Source organism: Nicotiana sylvestris, chromosome 7, assembly GCF_000393655.2.
Source record: "Nicotiana sylvestris chromosome 7, ASM39365v2, whole genome shotgun sequence".
Lineage (NCBI taxonomy): Eukaryota > Viridiplantae > Streptophyta > Magnoliopsida > Solanales > Solanaceae > Nicotiana > Nicotiana sylvestris.
In genome coordinates this window covers 168,951,163-168,958,511 of record NC_091063.1, presented here as the reverse complement: position 1 = coordinate 168,958,511, position 7,349 = coordinate 168,951,163, and positions in this window count along the sequence as shown.

The following is a 7,349-nucleotide window of genomic DNA, read 5'->3' as shown; positions in this document are numbered from 1 at the left end:
CATCTGACTAACTTGCCAACATCTTTACCATTCATAACCAAGAGTTAACTTGTTTATGAGAACTTTCAGTCTCCAAGTCCATAAGGCACATGAATTACCATATCTGATCCGAATTTCGGCGCTAGAATATACTACAGAACTCTAATATTCAATCATCCCTTGAGGGGTACACCCATAATTCTTCTATGCCACAGAACAAACTCGAATATCATCAGTCGATTAGATGAGATAGTGCCGCAATAAAAATAAAGCATCCATAACTCAAAAACATCCCCCTTCTGAAATGTGTACCCTCATCAAGCCACACCAATCAGTGATCTCATTTATCTAGTCACTTGAAGCTGCCTATTCTATTTAAAAATTTATGACCTTTCTTTCAAAACTGAACCGTGACCTTACACATACAAACCTCAACCCCACATAACATACCGCATATAATATACCACCTAAATGAAAATTATGAGAACTTTGCAATCCACTCCGAGTTACAAGATACTACTTACTCAACCAACCAAGAACTTTTTTATTCGATCCCATCTAGGAGAAGATCATTATACATACCATGCTCCCCATGCCAATAGAAAAAATATAGCTCTCTAACTGTGGTGGAATCCATCTAGAGCTCTCCGAGTTCCATTTGCACAACATTAAACCGTTAGGACTGGATCCTTCTAATTCAACCAGGTTACACAGGTCACTAGAACCTAAAACAATTGCCGTGAAACACCTGTAGAAACTCATTACGTCGTAAGCATCCAAGAACTAATCATATCCTTATCATACCGACTCGGCCTACTACCAAGCTATCCCATCTATCCGAGTTTCCTTCTGATCTACCATCAACTTGACACTTCTTCTTGCTACAACACCACAATTCCTCAGCCCAGACTCACCACACGAGACCCAAGCACAAAACCACACCGTCTAAGACTCATAAGCTGCTGAATACTCTCTTAAATATTCCCAAAAGTGCCACATTCAAAATACTTTACTCTGAAGAGACTTCCTGCAAATCTAAATCGGTTACCTTTACCTTTCTGATACTGATACATAGAATCCCATAATTGATATGGAAAATACCACAAGTCTGGACATATCCCAATGAAAACTCAATTTCTAGCCACACATACAACTTGAAAAAACCCAATTGTTACATGAAAAATCTTGAACACAATAGAACCATTCTCGGGAGTCATCCGTTCTACTCAAATCGTAATTAGCCCGATCAAAAGAACCGAACAACCTGTACCTCATTAGCATTTCAGACACTGTAGAATGCAAACTCATCCCGATACAACCAAGCAACTTCCTGCTCTATGCACCGAGCATCCTTTACCAATAATAACTCAAGACATTCCGTGATTATCACAAACCCATGAAGCATACTACAACCTTTATCAAAAATTTCCTTTACTTGAGCCATCTTCGGTCTCAATCTCCGTAGGCCATAACTGATTCACCAGTATGCCTCAAACTGGAACCAACATAACACATAACCGAACAATCAACTAATCAATTGTAGACTCCCCTACTTGGTTCGAAGCCATAGACCAAAACACACATAATAACTCGTAACGCATGTACTCTATTGGTACCTTAATACCATAGTGAGATTTACACTCAACCCTTCATACACTCGTGAAACACAGACCACCTGGTACTTTAAATCTTATGTCAATTTCGCATTCACTCTCGTAGCAGTTGAACCCCACTCTCTTAAGTGACCCAAATTTAAATTGCAACATATATATTACACTTGTAAATGAGAGCTCCTAACAAACAACATAAGGATCACACAACCTCAGAACACCCCGCAGGAGATAACCCACCTGATTTGCCTCCAACTAACATTTCTATATACCTTCCACCATCATAAATATTACGCAGTCACTTAGTCTTCCTGATTCTCATACTACAACATGAAATTTACTTCACTCCTAACTAGGAAACATGAAAAGATTCTTCACACGCCCATAGCTCGGGGCTATACCTCAATTAAAGATAACATCAAGTACCTAATAGTTCTTCCACTCTCCAGCAGACCCTTCTGGTCACTTCAAACTTATGTGAATACATTTCGCAGTCATAACATATTCATCACATAACTATCCAGTCATTACTTCTACCAATAGGGCACTACCGAATGTATAAGTTCAAAAAAAACACTTCCTCTCACAATCAACACCTCGATGCTCAAGCAATAGGCAAAAATCCGGCCTCGAGTCCTCCAGACTGGACCAACATCAACACACAAAGATCACATCTCGCCCCTCAATCAGGGAATCACAAGCCATTGATGCACATCTTATACCTAGTGCTCATGCGCGCATACAAACACGTGGAGGGAATTCAAAGAGTTACTTTTCAAGCTGAATCGAGGACACACGATAAGAATTCAAGAATGTGAAGTTTTTCCTAAAGGTTCTGCAGCCTCCCGAGGATAAATACAGACGTCTCTGTACCGATCCGCGAGACTCTACTAAACATGCTCATGACTCGTGAGACCTATATAACCTAGGCTCTAATACCAACTTGTCACGACCCAAAAATCGGCCGGTCATGATGTCGCCTTTCGTGAAACTAGGCCAACCCACACAACTCCCGAATCAACCATTTTCCTATAAAAGTTGTTTTTATACTGTTTATTAACCAATAATCTCATAATAAAACTCAAAGAAAAATGTGGAATAATTACACAAGTCCGACAACGGGGTGTCACTAGTCATGAGCATCAACCAAGGTCTGAATACAACAAAAACAGTCAAAAATGTACTAAGTGTAGTAATGAAAATGAGAGGAAGGAAGCGGTGTTGTGAACGTCGTGCAACCACCATGCTAACTCAGATGACTCACCTCTGAGTAATCAACACCTGCTACCGGATTCCGAAATACCTGAATCTGCACACGAGGTACAGGGAGTAATGTGAGTTCTCCAACCCAGTAAATAATAAGGGTGAATAAAGACTGAGTAGTAGGAAATGATGAATCACATTTATGATAAACTCAATAAGCACAACAGGCTTTCAAATCAGAATACGAGTCAATCATCTCATTTAAAATCCAGCTTTTGGTAAAAATCATTTAACAATGCTTTCCAACAGTTTCAGTAGGGGTTCAATACCATATATAATAAAATAGATGAAAATCATAATCGGCCCCTCGGGCAAAACAGGAATCATAAACACCTCATATCATAAAAGTCTCAGTGGAAATAACGAAGCCAAAATCAGTGATTAAATACCGAATATATTATAAAAACTCCAACTTAAATGAGAGTTGTTTAAAAGCATTTCTTCAACATTTTCAATAGAGGCTCATTATAAAGAGGAGTGAAAACAACAATACAACAAAACAAGCCCCTCTGGCATATCATCACTCATATATGTATACGGACCCTCAGGCAAGCCTCTCAGTCACTCGAGACTTAACTCTCATCAGTCAGCACTCACACTCAATAAGTACCATATAGTAACCGCTGCGGCATGAAGCCCGATCCATATATATAGTCGACTGCGCTCATTGGGGGTGTGCAGACTCCGGAGGGACTCCTACAACCCAAGTGTTATATCGTTGCGGCGTGCAGCCCGATCCAATATATCGATGCGGAGTGCAACCCGATCCATATATATATATATATATATATATATATATATATATATATTATTGCGGTGTGCAACCCGATCCATAAATATATAATCCTCACAACCAGGCCCTCGACCTCTCTCAGTCATTAACCTCATCATCAGACCCTCGGTCTATCTCAGTCACTAACCTTACAATCACACCCTCGGTATATCTCAGTCAATACCCTCACAATCAGAGCCTCGGTCTATCTCAGTCATCAACCTCATAATCACTCAGACCATTAGTAAAACAGGGACCTCAGCCAAAACAGTTTTCACATTTTAAGAAGTAAAGTGATAAAACTAGATTTAAATAATAAACAGGTAAAACATGACTGAGGATATGCTTTCAAAACAAATAGGGTGAGGGAAAATAGTAAAAATGCCCCTAAGGGTCTCAACAGGTCGGCTCAAGGCCCCAAACATGGCATACAACCCAAAATATAATATAAATCTTTAAAATATAGAATATCATAAGATTTCAAATCAAATACGCGACTTAACAGTCGTACAGGACGGACCAAGTCACAATCCCCAATGGTGCACGAGTCCACGCTCGTCACCTAGCGTGTGTGTCACCTCAAAGTAGCACAACGATGTGAAATCTGAGATTTCAAACCCTCAGGACAATATTTACAATCATTACTTACCTCGATCCGGTCCAAACTCTAGTATGCGATGTCTTTTCCCTCACAAATCAACTTCCGGATACTCCAAATCTAGCCACAATCAGTACATAACCATTAGAATATGCTAAGGGAACAAAGCCCACTCAAAAATATCCAATTTACATAAACAATCCCGAAATTGCTCAAACCCGGCCCCCGGGCCCACTTCTCGAATTTGATAGAGGTTACGTCAATAGAATCCTCGTCCTTTCATGAGTCTATACATACTAAGAACATCAAAATCGGACCTCAATTGCCCCTTCAAATTCCCAATTTACACTCTCCAAAGTCAAGCCCTAATTTCCCAATTTAGGCTTTAATTTCCACATATTTCATGATTAAACAAGTAAGAATCAACATAGGATCGAGTATTGAGTTTATAAATCTTACCTCGAGGGATTATATCTTGAATCCCTCTTCAAATCCTCTCAAAAAGCTCCAAAATATCCCAAAAATGGTGAAAGATAGCCGCAAAATCGCAGACAATGGCTATTTAAACATTCTGCCCAGGCATCAAAAACCTTCTTCGTGAACGCAGTCAATGCCTTGCGTTTGTGAAGAGCAATCCAGCTTTGACCAAAAATCCTTCTTCGCGATCGCGTCTTGCCACTCACGAAAGTGATGCTTCCACAGACTAAACCTTTGCGATCTCGTAAACTCTCTCGCGAACGCGATGCCCAATTACACAGCCCTTCGCGAATGCGGAGCCTGCCTCGCAAACGCGAAGGCTAAATTCCATCCTTCACCAGCTAAACCTTCGTGAATGCAAGGGCCTACTCACGAACGTGAAGGCCTTTTTCTCTGCAATGATCAGCAATTTCTGCAACTTTTCAAAACATGAAATGGCCCAATGGACCATCCGATACTCACCCGAGGCCCTTGGGACCTCAACCAAATATGTCAACATATCCCATAACATCATTCAAACTTGTTCCAATCTTTGTAACGCTCAAAACAACATTAAATCTCCAAATTTGCATCGAATTCAAGCCTAAAAATTCTAAAATCTTCTGAATTACACTTTTGATAAAAAACCCAACCAATCCACGTTCGAATGACCTGAAATTTTGCGCACACATCAAAAATGATACAACGGAGCTACTGCAACTTACGGAATTCCATTCCGACATTTATATCAAAATCTCCCCTATCAACCGGAAAACGCCAAAATTTCAATTTCGCCAATTCAAGCCTAAACCTTCCACGGACTTCCAAAATGCATTCCGATCATTCTCCTAAGTCCCAAATCACCTAACGGAGCTAGCCAAATCATAAAAACTCCGATCTGAGATCATATACAAATAAGTCAAATCTTGGTCAAACTTTTCAAATTTCAAGCTTCAAACTAAGAACTGTTCTTCCAAATTCATTTCGATTACCCTGAAAACCAAAACCAACGATTTACATAAGTCATAATACATCAAGAGAGTCTAGTCATGCCCGAGAACTGGCGAGCAAAGTGTAAAAGCTCAAAATGGTTTATCAGATCATTACACTGCCGGAACCAACCAAGTAGCATGACGAGCTAACTCTAAGAACCTCATCTCATACTGCGTCACAGTCATCTCTCCCTGACGCAACCACTCGAACTGCCTGCATAGCTCCTCTATGTGAGACTGTGGCACATGCTTCTCCAGAAAGAGAACGAAGAACTGCTATCAGGTAAGGGATGTTGCACCAATAGGCCTATGCCTCTCAAAAGTCTCCCACCAAGTGAAGGCAGCTCCATAAAACTGATAAGTAGTGAAAGCGACCCCGCTGGTCTCCAGAATACCTGCTGTACGAAGCATCCTTTGACATTTATCTAAGAAACCCTAAGCATCCTCGCCCTCTACACCACCGAAGGTCAGAGGCTGAAGTCTACCAAACTTCTCCAACATACGTTGCTCGTCCTCTGGCATGGCAGAAACTACATAGTCCTGAGCGGCTGCAACTGACTGGGCTGGATGTGTCCCCGGTGTCTGAAGTCCATGCACGACCTGCTCAGGTGTGTGAGCGGCGGGATTCTGAGTGCCTCCCCCGGCCTGAGAAGTAGTTGTGGCTGTAATAACTAAGACTGCCTGAGCTAGGCTAGTGCAAACTGATAGAATCTGAGCCAAGGCCTCCTGAAGACCCGGAATCACAATGGGCACAACTTGTGCATGAGTTGGTGCTGCTGGAGCATCCACAACTGGGACTTGATCCTAAACTAGGGCGGATGGTGGATCTGCAGGTGCTGCCCTAGGTGATGTGCAGGCCACACCTCTTCCTCTATCGCGACCACGACCGTGTCCTCGGCTGGTGGTACTGGTGGTCGTCCATCCTGACCGGTAGCGTGTGTCCTCACCATCTATGAGAGAATAGAATAACAAAAGTTTAGTACTCAGAACAACAAATTCGCACGACAAGAATTCCAAGAATATGAAGTTTTTCCTAAAGGTTCGGCAGAACCTTTCGTAATGGCACCTCTCGTGAAGATAAGGCCAGCCGACACTTTCCCATTTCAGTTTTAAGCAATTAAACAATAAGAATTAAGCCTTAAAAATCATAAATAACCCCAAAGTAAGTAGTGAATAGTACATTGCGGAAGTAAAACCAACACAGCCTGATACTAGGGTATCACCAATCATGAGCAACTACAAATCTGGATAATACAAGAAATGTCTACATAGTCTAATACAGATCTAAAATAGAGAAAGATAAGATGAGGGAAGAAGCTCTGGGCTGCAAACGCCGGCATCTACCTAGAGAATCTTCGAATCCTCCTGAGCTGGAAAGATCAACACTCGATAGCGGGACCTGATGCGCCTGAATCTGTACACAGGGTGCAGGGAGTAAAGTGAGTACTCCAACTCAGTGAGTAATAATCATAAATAAAGACTGAGAAGTAAGAAATCACGTAAGGCACATAACATGCTATAAGGAATCAGTAAAAGCAGTGAAACAGTAAATATGTGTAAGTCATTTTAGTTTAGTTTAACTTCATGAAATACCTTTTTAACAATTAAGCAGGTAAATGACCGGCAACTAGGAAAGGTAAACACATAAAGGATCGCCCCTCGGGCAATATCATAGGACA